Source organism: Myotis nattereri (genome assembly GCF_964212035.1).
Source record: "Myotis nattereri genome assembly, chromosome: 8".
In the NCBI taxonomy this organism is placed as follows: Eukaryota; Metazoa; Chordata; class Mammalia; order Chiroptera; family Vespertilionidae; genus Myotis; species Myotis nattereri.
Genome location: NC_138083.1, coordinates 84,476,529 through 84,492,700, shown reverse-complemented (window position 1 = coordinate 84,492,700; position 16,172 = coordinate 84,476,529). Strand labels below are relative to the sequence as shown.

General features: G+C 45.3%; 1 protein-coding gene across 2 annotated transcripts in view; it reads left to right on the top strand.

Annotated features, from left to right (window-relative positions):
* Nucleotides 1-5,270: 5,270 nt before the first annotated feature.
* DYM (dymeclin) overlaps nt 5,271-16,172 on the top strand; it is a 252,328-nt gene continuing 241,426 nt past the window's right edge. Inside the window, exon 1 of one of the 2 annotated variants that reach the window (XM_081097587.1) lies at nt 5,271-5,455. The gene's annotated coding sequence lies outside the window, so the exon portion shown is untranslated. The remainder of the gene's footprint in view (nt 5,456-16,172) is intronic. The other variant, XM_081097586.1, reaches the window with a different exon arrangement.

Genomic DNA, 16,172 nt, shown 5'->3' with positions numbered 1-16,172 from the left:
TATGTTAAGCCACAAATCAAGTCTCAATAGATTTGAAAGATCGATATCATATAAAGTATCCTTGACCACAATAGGAGGAAGTTGGAAATCAATAACAAAAGTATTAAAAATAACAAAAGTAAAACTAGAAAATTTACAAACTTGTAGAAGTTAAACAATAAACTTGAAGAAATAAAAAGGCAAATTAGAAAATATCTTGAGACAAATGAAACGAAATATATAACATACCAAAACCTATGGGACACAGTGAAAGCAGTATTTAGGGGGGAATTTATAGCTATAAACACATTAAAAAAGAAGGAAGATCTTAAATCAACAACTTTCAATTTAAAAAACTAGAAAAGAAACCCAAAGCTAGCAGAGGGAGGAAATAGTAAAGATTAGAACAGAGATAAACAAAATAGAGAAAAAAATAGAGACAATGAAACCAAAAGATGACTTTTCAAAAAGACCAACAAAATTGACAAATCTTTAGCTAGACTGACTAAGAAAGAGAGTAAAGACTCCAATTGCTAAAGTCAGGAATGGAAGTGGAATTACTACTGATGCTACAAAAATAAAACGGATGATAAGAGTACTGTGAACAATTGTTCACCAACAAAATGGATAACCTAGATTAAAAAAACACACACACAGTCTTAGGAAAACAAAACCTACCAAGACTAAATCATGAAGAAATAGAAGTCCTGAAGAGATGTAATTGGTAGAGGAACTGAATTAGTAATAAAAAAAAATCTCCCAACAAAGAAAAGCCCTGGACCTTATGGCTTCACTAGTGAATTCTACCAAACATTTAAAGGAGAACATCAATCATTCTCAAACTTTTCCAAAATATCGAAGATAACATTTCCTAACATTAAAAAAAAAATGACATTGATATGCATAAGAGATAACCTGTATCTCTTATGCATATCAACGCAAAAATCCTCAACAAAATACTAGCAAACCAAATTCACCACATAGTTAAACGATTATGCCCTGCCTATGTGGCTCAGGTTGAGCATCAACCCATGAAACAGGAGGTCACGAGTTTGATTCCCAATCAGGGCACAAGGCCAGGTTTCAGGCTGGATCCCCAGTAGGGGGCATGTAGGAAGCAGCCAATCGATGGTTCTCTCCCATCATTGATGTTTCTATCTCTCTCTCCCTCTCCCTTCCTCTCTAAAAATCAACAAAAAGACATTGGAGAAAAAGCAGGAATTATATACCATGACCAAGTGGACTTTTCCTAGAATGCAAGGACGTTCAGAATGGAAGGAGAAAACCCACATGGTCATCTCAATTGATACAGAAAAAAGCGTTTGATAAAATTCAATACCCTTTTATGACAAAAACACTTAGCAAATTAGCAATAAAAGAAAAGTACTTCAACATAATGAAAGTATATGTGAAAAACCAACAACAAGCCTCACAATAGATCAGGAATAAGGCAAGGATGACGGCCTTTGCCACTTAAGATAGTACTGGAATTTCTATCCAATTAAGCAAGAAAATAAAATAAAAGTTATTCAAATTGGAAAAGAAGTAAAATTATCTCTGTTCACAGATGATTTGTAAATAGAAAACCCTAAAGATTCGACAGAAGACTGTTAGCACTAAAAAATTGAATTCAGCAAAGTAACAGGATAAAAAGTCAACACAAAAATCAGCTGCATTGTTATACACCAACAATTAAATATCTGAACAGGAAATTAAGAAGATAATTACAAAGAGAGAAACCAAGATGGCAGCATAGGTTAACACCGGAGTTTGCTGCCTCGCACAACCACTTCAAAAATACAACTAAAGGACTGAACGGACATCATCCAGAACCACAGGAAGGCTGGCTGAGTGGAAATTCTACAACTAGAAGGAAAGAGAAAAGCATACCGAGACTCAGAGGAGGTGCAGTGCGGAAGTAAAATACGAAGGTACAGAGGCGCACATGGAGCGGGCTGGCGGCTGAGGGCGCGGTTGTCGTTTTCAATCGGGAGGGAGTCTCAGGCTCTGAGCTCCAGTTCCGGGCAAGTCTCTGGGGACCCAGACTCAAATGGGAGAAGCGGGACTGTCTGGCATCGGTCAGAACTCAAGGGCAGCTTTCTCTCGGAGGGGCTTGCAGCGATTACTGGGACATTGAGAAGTGAAGCCTCTGAGGGCAGCCATAACTGCTAGCCCTGCCCTATTGATCCCATGGGACCCACCCCACCAAAGCCCTGCAGGGAGGCTTTTGCTGGATAACCTAAGGCAGAGGCTAGATTAGCACCTCCCTAGAGATCCAGGAGCCAGTGTACCCAGAGGTGAGAGTGGGACCATCCAGTTTGCAGCTCCGTGGAAACATAAAGGACACACTCAGGGGGCAGACTCAGTGAGCACCAAAGCCCCATTGAAGCAAGTCTTGCCCCATAAGGGTGTCTCCAGCACAGAAGTTCTCCCAATGCACACACAGCTGATTCTCACTGCCAATTGGCCCGGAGGTCAATTCCTCCCAGTGATAACTACAACAATCAAGGCTTAACTACAACAAGACTGTGCACAAAGACCACAAGGGGGTGCACCAAAAGTGTCCTCCTCAGGTAATTGGGGAGGCTGAACCACTGGGCCCTATAGGACACTTAGCACAGAAAACCACTTTATCAACACAGGGAAGCATAAAAAATGTGGAGACAAAGAAAAAGGACACAAGTGACAGAAATGGAGGAAAGTAAACTACTGGATATAGAGTTCAAAACCACACTTTTAAGGTTTTTCAAGAATTTTCTAGAAACTGCCAATAAACTTAATGAGACCTACAAGAAATCTAATGAGACCCTAGAGGTTGTGATAAAGGACCAACTAGAAATTAAACATACACTCACTGAAATAAAGAATATTATACAGACTCCCAACAGCAGACTAGAGGATGGCAAGAATCAAGTCAACGATTTGAAATATGAAGAAGCAAAAAACACCCAACTGGAAAAGCAAAATGAAAAAAGAATCCAAAAATACAAAGATAGTGTAAGGAGCCTCTGGGACAGCTTCAAGCACACCAACATCCGAATTATAGGGGTGCCAGAAGATGAGAGAGAGCAAGATATTGAAAACCTATTTGAAGAAATAATGACAGAAAACTTCCCCTACCTGGTGAAAGAAATAGACTTACAAGTCCAGGAAGTGAAGAGAACCCCAAACAAAAGGAATCCAAAGAGGACCACACCAAGACACATCATAATTAAAATGCCAAGAGCAAAAGACAAAGAGATAATCTTAAAAGCAGCAAGAGAAAAACAGTTAGTTACCTACAAGGGAGTACCCATACAACTGTCAGCTGATTTCTCAACAGAAACTTTGCAAGCCAGAAGGGAATGGCAAGAAATATTCAAAGTGATGAATGCCAAGAACCTACAACCAAGATTACTTTATCCAACAAAGCTATCATTCAGAATTGAAGGTCAGATAAAGAGCTTCACAGATAAGGAAAAGCTAAAGGAGTTCATCACCACCAAACCAGTATTATATGAAATGCTGAATGGTATCCTTTAAGAAGAGGAAGAAGAAGAAAAAGGTAAAGATACAAATTATGAACAACAGATACACATCTATCAACAAGTGAATCTGAAAATCAAGTGAATAATCTGATGAACGGAATGAAATGATGATTATAATAGAATTAGGGGCATAGAAAGGGAGGGGACTGACTATTCTTGTGGGGGAAAGGAGTGAGGGAGATTCGGGAAGAGACTGGACAAAAATCGTGCACCTATGGATAAGGACAGTGGGTGGGGAGTGAGGGAGGAGGGTGGGGTGGGAACTGGGTGGAGGGGAGTTATGGGGGAAAAAAGAGGAACAAATGTAATCTGAACAATAAAGATTTAATTAACCAAAAAAAAAAAAAGAAAATAATTACATTTACTATAATATCAGAGAAAAAAACTTAGGAATTAACTTGACTAAGAAAGTGAAAGACTTGAGACAATGAAAACCAAAAAGGTTGTGGGTTCGATTCCTGATCAAGGCACATACCTAGGTTGAGGGTAGTATCCCCACGCAGGGCAAGTGTGGGACGCAACTAATTGTTGACTCTCTCACATCAGTGTTTCTCTCTCTCTCTCTCTCTCTCTCTCTCTCTCTCTCTCTCTCTCTCGTTCTCCCTTCCTCTTGCTTTAAAATTAAGCATTTAAAAAAAGACAAAACTACAAAATATTATTGAAATAAACTGAAAGAAATGAAAGATGCTACTTATGGGAAAGACATCTTATATTCATGAGTTGGAAGACAGTAACAGAATATTGTTAAGATGTCAGTATTACCCAAATTCAATACCATCCGTATTAAAATCCCAATGAGGTATTTTGCAGAAATGGAAAAACCACAACAATCTTGAAAAAGAAGAGCAAAGTCGGAGGATGCACACTGCCTGATTTCAAAACTTACTACAAAGCTGACGTAACCAAAACAGTGTGGTACTGTCACAAAAACAAACATATAAGTCAATGAAACAGAATAGAGAGAATAGAGGGATTAGCAATAAACCTTTTACATATGACTAACTAATTTTTGACAAGAGTTCCAAGACCATTCAATGGGGAGAAAGAAGTCTTTTCAACAAATGGTACAGAGAAAATTGGGTATCTACATGCAGAAGAATAAAGTTGGAGCCTTAGCTAATACTCTATACAAAAGTTAACACAAAATGGATCAAAGACCTAAACATAAGAGGTACAACATAAAACTCTTATAAGAAAATATAGGGGAAAAGCTTCACAACATTGAATTTGGCATGGTATCTTGGATGTGATGCCGCAGGCACAGGCAGTAAAAGAAAAAATTGCAGTTTTTTGATGATAAAACTTTTTGACAATATTGCAGTTTTAGACCTGTTAACTGCCTCCATCAGAAATTACTTTCTGAAAATTAGCCCTCAGTAAAAGGGTTTGAATAAGAACAAAGTTAGAAAATTTAACAATGGATAAAATGCTGAAAGTGCTGTTCTCCAATTTTTCAGCGCCCTCCAGGGGAATTGCTTGACTTCGGAATGAGTATTCGGTTGGAATGAAGAGGAGCGCTAATAAAGTTAAGCCACCAGAATAAATGGTAAGGACTCCAGCACCAGAGAGGCCTAGCCGCTTCTGAATTTTGCCACGTGGCTATGCAGTTGCCCTGGAGGCGCTGAGGGTGGTGGCGGGGGGTGGAGAAACGGGCGGGTGGGGCGGGGGGGCTGGCGAAACTACTAACCCCTGAAGGACTACATCTCCCAGAAGTCCGCGCGCCACGCGCCACGTGATCACCGGCTGGTGCGCGCCCTGCCGTTCGGTTCCCAGCTGCGTTTTCGGACGCTTCCCTCTTCTCTCCCAGCCTCCGGGCCTCCGCACCGACGCGGCCCGGGCGGGAGCCGAGCCGGAGCCGGAGTCGCAGAGACGCGGAAACATGGAGGCCTGAGCCTCTGCCACTCGCTGGTCCGTGAGCTGGAAGCGGATCTCCCTGCCGGCTGAGACAGGTGGGCTAGGAGACCGGCCGGGCCCCCAGCTCCTTGGCAGAGCGGATTGGGGGACTCCCTTTCCCCTCCCCCGGTCAGCGTCAGGAGCTGGGGGCAGCGCCGCCACAGAGGCGGCGTAGGGGCCCTTCCAGCCAGTGGGGACGGGCCCCGGGAGAGGCTTGCCCCAGGCCCCTCCCTCCGCCCCGGGATACTGGGGCGCTGAGGGCGGAGCGGTGAGGGGGTGTAATCCCGGGCGTTGGGGGGGCTTCCCAAGAGCAGGTCGGCCATTCTAGAGATCGGTCTGACAAATGGGCGTGTGCTGGGCAGAGCGGGCAGTAGTGTTTACTTTTTCTTTTTTGACAAGTACATTTTTATTGAGACGTAATTCACATACCATTCAATTCACTTTTAAAGATACAGTTGAAGTACAGTCCCGTGGCGTTTAGCATATGCAGAGGGGTGTGCAGCTGATTCTACAACACTTTTATCACCCCGAAAGGACACCATACCCCATGCAGTCACTCCTCCTCCCCTCCCCGTGCCCTGACACCTGGCGATTGTGCTTTAGCTGCGGGGAGAGTGGGAATTAGCCCAAGTGTTTGTGAACGATGGGGGGCGGGGGGCGGGGGTCGGCAGTGGGGATTGAGGGCAGTGGGTGATCAAGCTGATAGGATGAAAGTGCCGGAAAGAGATAGAAAAGTGATAGGATGGATGTAATAGGGCCAGCAAAGGGGTGCACGCGAGAGACTGACTAGCGGGCAGTTGGCGTGGGATTCGCGAAAGGGGAGAAAGGAGGTCGGAGGGAGAGGTGTGTAGTGAGCGAGAAGGCACGAGCTGAAAGATAGGAAAACATGGGGGGGCGGAGGGGGTGCAGCGCAGGGCAACCTTACACAGGAGCAAGGCATTGGGCTGATGAGTTGAGGGTCAAGAGAGGAACGGAGCTAGAGAATCCGTAGGAATCGGTGAATGGTGGCTGGCGACCAAATATTCCCATTCTGCAGATGAAGTCTCTTGGAGGTGAGGTGACTTGCTGAATCTCATAAGGTTACTACACAAGGAAGAATGAGGTGAGGATTAAAGAATAATTGATGAAACTTTCAGTTGCAGGTGGATTGCATGGCAGAGAATTGAGGTGGGGCAATGTTACAGGAAGGAGATGCAACTATTAAATATATCAAGAGGTCTATATTATTTGATGGGTCAAGTCTTTGTTCTTGTACCCTTTGAATACAGAAAAGTTCAAGCAGTGGAATAATATACCCCCATGTAGCCATTCCTCAACTCCAACAGTTAGTAACTCAGGGTAACTTAGTTTTATCCATACCCCTATCCATTCATATCCCTACTCCCAATTATTTTAAAGCAGATCATCAGTATACCATTTCATTTATAAATATTTGCGTATACTGTATATCTGTAGAATAGTTAGTCACTCTCTCTTTTTTTAAAAAAAATACATCTGTATTTATTTCATTGAGGAAGGGAGAGGGAAAGAGAGATAGCAAATTCAATGATGAAAGAGAATCGTTGATCGACTGCCTCCTGCACATCCCCAGCTGGGGCTCATGTGCCCTGATCAGGAATTGAACCATGACCTCCTCCTGGTTCACAGGTCGATGCTCAACCACTGAGCCACGCTGGCCCGGCCACTCTCTTTTTAATAGACCCACAATACCATTATCACACCTACCCTTTAATAGTAAGTGCTTAATATCAGTATCTAGGACTTATTTTTTAAATACGGCATTTGTTTTACACAAGGGAATAAGCAGTGCAAACACTTTGATGTTAGACGCTGAAAAATAGAATTGTTTTCCTTTTTGTTTTTTTTTTAAATCCTCACCTGAGGATATTTTTCCATTGGTTTTTAGAGAGAGTGGAAGAGAGAGGGAAAGACAGAAATATCGATGTGAGAAAAACACATTGATTGGTTGCCTCCTGCACATGCCTCAACCAGGGCCTGGGCGGGGGAGGAGCCTGAAACCAAGGTACATGTCCTTGACCGGAATCGAGCCCAGGACCCTTTGGTCCGCAGGCCAATACTCTATCCACTTCTGCCCAAACCAGCTAGGGCAGAAATGCAGACACCAGGCTGGTTGGGGAGAGGGGCGGTAGAGGCAGAATAGGTGAAGGTGGTCTAAAGGTACAAACTTCCAGTTATAAGATAACTAAGTCCTCCGAATGTGATGTATAGCATGGTGACTATAGTCAGTAACACTATATTGCATCCGAGGCACATGCCCCGGCTGGAATTGGACCCAGGACCCTTCAGTCCATGGGCCAACGCTCGATACACTGAGCCAAACCAGCCTGGGCTGTTTTCTGTGTGTGTGTGTGTGTGTGTTTTTATTGAGTTCAGAGAAGAAGGGAGAGGGAGAGAGAGCTAGGAACATCAATAATGAGAGAGAATCATTGATTGGCTGCCTCCTGCACACCTCTCCTGGGGAATGGAGCCTGTAACCCGGGCACGTGCCCTGACCGGCAATTGAACCGTGACCTCCTGATTCATAGGTTGACGCTCAACCAACGGGCCACACTGGCTGGGCTCTTTCCAGTTTCTTATTCTGTCATCCCTAGGGTGTGGCCCTTGATTTCTGGGTCCAGGATGGCTGCTGGTGGTCTTGCTAGTATCCAAGCAGCAGGATGGAGGAAGGGACAGAGAAGCGGCTGGACACTCTTAAGGGAAGTTCTGTGTAATTCAGTGATAACCAATACTTAGTCATGTGATCATTCTGGCTGCAAGAGAGGTTGGGAAATGTATCTGAGCTGGACAGGAATGTGCTCAGCCAAAAATAGGGAGTTGTTACTATAAGAGAGGAAGGTCTGGAGATTGAGGTAGGCGATTGGTGTTTCTACCATACTTCATAATTAGTTTCTCTGTGAACTCCAGACTAACCTACACACTTCCCAGATTTCTAGGTTTGAATCCTAGTTGTGTTATATATGTGCCTTGGTGTGTTACTCAATCTTTTTGAGCTTTAGCATTCTCAACTGTAAAATGGAGCTAATATTTACTTTAGATGCTTGTTAGGATTAAATGAAAATATTTAACATTATGGCAACATAATACTAGTACAGTCCAAATACTAGTCTTTCCTTCTCCTCCCTGAGGTTTCTGGACTTGGGTATCTGAATGGGTAGAGGGAAAAGAGAAATTGGAGACGGATAGGGGAGGATACGAAGTTCAGTATTGGGCACATTGCCACCCAGAGGATGATGTATGGCAGGCAGACAGAAAAATGGTATGTCACCCGCAAGACAGTTCTGGACTGGTCATGGATATTTTGAAATCATCAGCGTATAGGGGAAGACTTCACTGATCTAGAAGACCCAGGGATGTATATAACTTTAGAGTTACAATGGGCAAAGTAGAAGGCATGTCCTTGAGTAAGTCTCCCCATAACGCAGTGGTTCTCAACCTTCTGGCCCTTTAAATACAGTTCCTCATGTTGTGACCCAACCATAAAATTATTTTCGTTGCTACGTCATAACTGTAATGTTGCGACTGTTATGAATCGTCATGTAAATATCTGATATGCAGGATGGTCTGAGGCGACCCCTGTGAAAGGGTCATTCGACCGCCAAAGGGGTTGCGACCCACAGGTTGAGAACCGCTGCCATAACGCATGAAGCAGCAACTTGCTTTCTGGCCTTGTTTGCTTCCACTTTGATTCTCTCCCACTCCAGCCATGTTGAACTTCTTTAAATTCCTGGAATGGGCCCTATCTGTTTCTGTCTTACCCCTAGGCCTTGACACATGCTATTCTCTTCACTTGGAAAATTTTCTGAACCCTCCAACCAAGACAACCCATCTTTCCCTTCAGGTCTCAGCTTTTATGGCATGACTCGTGGGAAGCTTTCACTAAGTTTTGACTGGTTGCCATATTATCATTTCATGTCCGCTTATCTGTTTCTCTTCCTCAGCTATAAATAAACTCCACTCCCAGTTTTAACGTTGCCATTTAGCATTGTGCTAGCCACATAGAGGGCACTCAGGAAATATCAACAAGACTCCTGGTACTTACTTACCATAATATGATATCTCTTCAGTAGTGCTAGTTTGTTTTGCAACCCTGCACTGTTCTTTTAGTGTTTGCACATTGAGTTGTTTATATGAATCAATGATTGTGAAATAGTAAAGCACATTCTCCCTAATTTATTTAAAAGTTAACTTTTCTACTTAAAGTAATACTTGCATATTGAGGTAATACTAGAAAGTATATTATAAAGAACCAGCAGTATCCTTCTTTCTTTGTCTGGGCCTCAGAGGCAACTGCTTTTAACACATTTCGTACCGTTCAGGAGTTTTCTCGTGTTTCGTGCGCCATCTGTTAAGGACCGCTCACGAGTGTTCTTGTTTTTCACGCCCATGGAAAAAGGAGCGAATCTAGATACTTATGTAAATTTTGTTTGGTCCCTCTTCATAGAGGAAAATGTTTTACGCAGTACCATACGTTAAAAAAGTACTAGGAACTTTAATTGTTTAATTGTTTTTGTAAATAAAAACGTTATAATTATTGAAAAACAACACCTAAAGTGCATTATGATGATTTAAATAACATGCAGTTTGCCCAAAAACGTGCGGTCCCTCACGTATGTCTTAGAGATTTCTATGCGGTATGCAGTGTGTTAACTGTGTTTATAATTAAGTGTCTATTTTGTGATCTGTCAATTTTAGATAATACCCACTGACTCCTTGTTATGGTAAATGCGTGCTTGACCTCCTCCTTCCCCCACTTCTGGGCTTTCCAGTACAGATAATCCTCTCCAGTAATAGCCAAACATGGTAATTGACCATACCTTCGCTACGCCTCCCATTGGCTAATCAGCAAGATATGCAAATTAACCGCCAACAAAGATGGCGGCTAATTGGCATACTGCCGGCAGGGTGGGACAGCGCAAGCCGCCATCCAGGCCCCTGTGGGCGACGCCACAAGCCGCATGCCTGCTGCCCGGGACCCGATCCGGTCCCAGGCTGCAGGCAGGCCGGCCCTGCAAGCCCCAGAAGCCGCCAGATATGGCAGTAACTCTATCAGTAAGCACTCTGACAGTCAGAGGCATAAATGCACCAGTTAAAAGACAGATTATGAGGGTGAATCAAAAACAAAACCCACTTTAAATATAAAGACACATATAGATTAAAAATAAATGAATTAAGCTGCAGCCTGTTTTGCTCAGTGGATAGAGCATTAGCCCATGGACTGAAGGGTCCCAGGTTCGATTCCAGTCAAGAGCATGTACCTCAGTTGCTGGCTTGATCCCCAGTCCCTATCAGAGCATGTGCAGGAGGCAGCCAATCAATGTGTCTCTCCCTTTCCCTTCACTCTTTCTAAAATTCAATGGAAAAATATTACTGGGTGAAGATTAACGAAAACAAAGTAAATGGATTAAGTAACATTAAAGAAATTATAAGAAAAATATAATCCAAATTTTGTTAGTTGTATAATGGTTATGTTTAAATTATTAACACCCAAGAAATTGGGTGAAGTATACATATAATATGCTGTAGTATTTTATAGTTTTTTTTATATGTATGAGATTATTTTAAATTAAAATATTAAAAAGTTAATAAAATATTAATTGAAATGTATCTGCATTACATGAAAAATTTAATTGTTTTTAGCATAATTTATTGTGCTAAAATTTACAAGGGTTCAATTAAAAAATATCTTATTTCTAAATGATATAATAGAAAATATATATAGTGCAGTTATAAGCACTTATCTGAAAATAAAATTTTTTTTTATTTTTTAAAAATATATTTTATTGATTTTTTACAGAGAGGAAGGGAGAGAGATAGTTAGAAACATCGATCAGCTGCCTCCTGTACACTTCCTACTGGGGATGTGCCCGCAATCAAGGTACATGCCCTTGACCGGAATTGAACTTGAGACCTTTCAGTCCAATTCTCTATCCACTGAGGTAAACCGGTTAGGCTGAAAATAAAAATTTAAAGAAGTGAATTTAAAGAAGGGATTAGCCAAAGAAAATATATGCACAACCCATGGACACAGACAACAGTATGGTGATGGCCAGAGAGAAATGGGGGCAAAAGCTGGGTAGAGGGGGCAAAAGGGGGGAAATAGGGACTCCTATATTCTCTATCTAATAATAGGCAAACATGGTAATTAACCGTAGCTCCGACACGCTTCCCATTGGCTAATCAGGGCGATATACAAATTAACTGCCAACCAAGATGGCAGCCGGCAGCCAGGCAGCTGAAGTGAACAGGAGGCTTGCTTGCTCCAGTGATGGAGGAAGCCAAGGTTCACCGCCTGCCGCTGCCGGCCTCTGAGCTGCACTCTAAGAAACAATGTTGCAATTATAGAAGCTAAACAAACCCCAGAAACCTGCTTTCAGCCAGCCGGGCCTCAGAGCTGGAGCTGAAACAGTGTTTCAATTATAGAAGCCAAACAAACCCAGATACTTGCTTTCAGCAGTCAAGGTCTCAGAGCTGGAGCCGAGCCTCAGAGCTAAAGCTGGCTCTCAGTTCCAGTGACAGCCATAGAAGGTAAATAAATCCCAGAATAAAATAAAAAGAAAAAACGGAGAGGTTGGGAGCTTCAGTCGCCCACCAGCCTGAAAACGGCCCTCAGCCCCTCACCCAGACTGGCCGGGCACCCCAGTGGGGACCCCCACCCTGAAGGGTGTGTGACCAGCTGCAAACAGCCATCATCCCCTCATCCAGGCACCCAAGCGGGACCCCCACTCTGATCCGGGACACCCTTCAGGGCAAACCAGCCGGCCCACACCCGTGCACCAGGCCTCTATCCTATATAGTAACAGGGTAATATCCAAACTGACCCTAACAGCAGAAGGACTGGGAATGACTGGTCACTATGACACACACTGACCACCAGGGGGCAGATGCTCAATGCAGGAGATGCCCCCTGGTGGTCAGTGCGCTCCCACAGTGGGAGCTCTGCTCAGCCACAAGCCAGGCTGATGGCTGCCAGTATAGCGGTGGTGGTGTGGGCCTCTCCTGCCTCCTCAGCAGCGCTAAGGATGTCTGACTGCAGCTTAGGTCTGCTCCCTGCTGGCAAGTGGACATCCTTCGAGGGCTGCCGGGCTGCCAGAGGGATGTCTGATTGTCATCTTAGGCCCAATCCCCCAGGGATCGGGCCTAAACCAGCAAGTGGTCACCCCCGAGGGGTCCCAGACTGGGAAAGGGCACAGGCCGGGCTGAGGTACCCCCTACCCCCGAGTACACAAATTTTTGTGCACTGGGCCGCTAGTCCTATCTAATAAAAGAGAAACATGGTAATTAGCCGTATATCCGCTACCCTTCCCATTGGCTAATCAGGGCGATATGCAAATTAACTGCCAGCCGAGATGGCGGCCGGCAGCCAGGCAGCTTGAAGCGAACATGAGGCTTGCTTGCTTCAGTGATGGAGGACTCCAACGTTCCCCACCTGCCGCTGCCGGCCTCTGAGCTTGCAGTTTGAAACATTGTTACAAATATAGAAGCTAAACAAAACCCCAGAAACCTGCTTTCAGCCAGCCGGGATCTCAGAGCTGGAGTTGAAACAGTGTTTTGATTATAGAACCCAAACAAACCAGATACCTGCTTTCAGCAGCAGAGGCCTAAGAGCTGGAGCCAAGCCTCAGAGCTAAAGCTGGCCCAGAATAAAAAAAAAAAGAAAAAAAGGAGCGGTTGGGAGCTTCAGTCACCCGCCAGCCTGAAAACAGCCCTCAGCCCCTCACCCAGACTGGCCAGGCACCCCAGTGGGGACCCCCACCCTGAAGGGTGTGTGACCAGCTGCAAACAGCCATCATCCCCTCAGCCAGGCTGGCCAAGCACCCCAGTGGGGACCCCCACCCTGATCCGGGACACCCTTCAGGGCAAACCAGCCAGCCCCCAGCCGTGCACCAGGCCTCTATCCTATATAGTAAAAGGGTAATATGCCTCCCAGCACTGGGATCAGCGGAGCCGCGAGGCCTCCCGGCACCGGGATCAGCGTGACAGGGGGCGGCGCCCAAACCCCTGATCACCCTGCGGCTCTGTGTGTGACAGGGGGCGGGGCCACAACCTCCCTATCTGCCCTGCTCTGTTCGTGACAGGGGAAGGCGCCCCAACCCCCTGATCAGCCCTGCTCTGTGCCTGATAGGGGGGAGCTCCCCAACCCCCTGGTCACCCTGCGGCTCTTTGTGTGACAGGCTGCGGTCCCCCAACCCCCTGATCGGCCCTGCTCTTTGCGTGACAGGGGGTGGCGCTGCAACCTCCCCATCAACCCTGCCTTGAGTGTGACAGGGGGAAGTGCCCCAATCCCCCAATCGGCCCTACCCTGAGCGTGACTGAAGGTGCCATTGCAACCTCCCGATCCACCCTGCTCTGTGCATGACAGGGGGCGGTGCCCCAACTCCCCAATCAGCCCTGCTCTGAGCCCCACCAGGGGCTGCACCTAGGGATTGGGCCTGCCCTCTGCCACCTGGGAGCAGGCCTAAGCCAGCAGGTCGTTATCTCCTGAGGGGTCCCAGACTGTGAGAGGGCACAGGCCAGGCTGAGGAACCCACCCCTCTCCCCCGAGTGCACAAATTTTTGTGCACCAGGCCTCTAGTAATAATAATAATAAAAGGCTAATATGCAAATTGACTGAACAGCAGAATGGCCGGTTGCTATGATGCGCACTGCCACCAGGGGGCAGATGCTCAATGCAGGAGCTGCCCCCTGGTGGTCAGTGCACTTCCATATGGGGAATGCCACTCATCCAGAAGCTGACTCATGGCTGGCCAGCACAGAGGTGGTGGCAGGAGCCTCTCCCACCTCCGTGGCAGCAGTAAGAATGTCCAACTAACAGTTTAGGCCCGATCCCTTGGGGGCCTAAGCCTTTAGTCGGACATCCCCTGAGGGTTCCCTGGCTGCCAGAAGGATGTCTGACTGTAAGCTTAGGCCTGATCCCCCGGGGAGTGGGCCTAAGTCAACAGGTGGACATCCCCCAAGGGGTCCTGGACTGCAAATGGGCGCAGGCCGGGCTGAGGGATCCCCCCCTCCCCAGTGCACAAATTTTTGTGCACCGGGCCTCTAGTTATATATGTAAAAGCCTAAGCAACCATTATGACTGGTCGACCGAACAACCAGTCGACTAGTCGCTATGATGTGCACTGACCACTAGGGGGCAGGTGCTCAACGCGGGAGCTGCCGCCTGGTGGTGAGTGCACTCCCACAGCCAGCCTCCCGCAGTCCCTCCCCCTGGCTGGCTGGCCCTGATCAGCCCCAATCGGGACTGGGTGCGACGGGCGGATCAGCCCCAAAGGGACCCCACCTGTGCATGAATTCGTGCACCGGGCATCTAGTATAGATATATAAAAATTCTTGGTTAAATTAGTGTTTACATTATTTTGACTACATAAATATTGCTCACTGCTGAGCTGAGTAATTTACCTTGTTTCCCTGCCCACCTGCCCCCACCATTTACCAAATGCTTTGAAAGACCTGTGGGGATTGGGCCCCAGGAAACTAATGCAGGGTGTTACTCTGGCTACCGCTGTTGCTGTACGTGATGAGTTGTTTTTGTCTGTGTCCCAGAGGCTTCATGTCTTCGTTGCCTTTGTTATTAGCATTCACACAAGGTAAGGTAAAATCTCAGGCCCTACACAGTTTCTGACTTGGCAGGAACATCCCTCTGTTTTGTTTGTGCTATCCTTTTAGAACTCCTGTAATTGTTAAGACCTTCTAAACAGGTCTTCTAATTTTTAGTCTCCTGTTTTCCATCTGTTTGTCTTCTTTTTTAAATTTATTATGGGAGTTTCCTTGGCCTCCTTTCTATTGAATTTTTTATCTTATTTTTAATTTCAAGTACCATTTCTTTTTTTAAAAAAATATTTTTATTGATTTCAGAGAGAGGAAGGTAGATGGCGAGAGAGATAGAAACATCAATGATGAGAGAGAATCATCGATTGGCTGCCTCCTGCACACCCCACACTGGGGATCTAGCCTGCAACCCTGGCAGGTGCCCTAACCGGGAATTGAACTGTGACCTCATAGTTCATAGGTTGACGTTCAGCCACTGAGCCACCGTGGCTGGGCTGTGAATGCTTTTTAGAAAATTCAGATGCCTGGGTCCTACCCTGATATTCTGAATTTTTTGAGGCCCAGGCATTTGTATTTTTAGCCACATGCTTCTCAGGTGTTTTTCATGTACATTTAAGTTTGAGAGCCACTGGTTTGGACGGTAGTTGGAAAGTGATCTTTCAGACTGTGGAGGGTCTTGAATGTCGGACAACTGAAGAATCATTGAATGTTTTTGAGCTGTTGAGTGAAATGACGAAAGTGGTTATTTTACTAATATTAAAAATAAATTGTATTTGACTTTTTATTTGGCTAATCATACACTGTGCCAGGTTGTTGTTTTTTAATCCTTATCCGAGGACATGCTTAGAGGAAGGAAGAGAGAGAGAGGGAGAGAGAGAGAGAGAGGGGGGGGGGAGAGAGAGAGAGAGAAAGAGAACATCTGTCTGAGAGAGAAGCATTGATAGGTTGTCTTCTGTATTCACGTTGGCACAACCCAATGTGCCCTGACCGGGAATTGAACCCGAGACCCTTCGGTGCATGAGCTGACACACTAATCACTTAGCCCAGTGGTTCTCAACCTTCCTAATGCCACGACCCTTTAAAACAGTTCCTCATGTTGTGGTGACCCCCAATTTCAATGTTACAAATTGAACATAATTAAAGCATAGTGATTAATCACAAAAACAATATGTAATTACATATGTGTTTTCTGATGGTCTTAGGCGA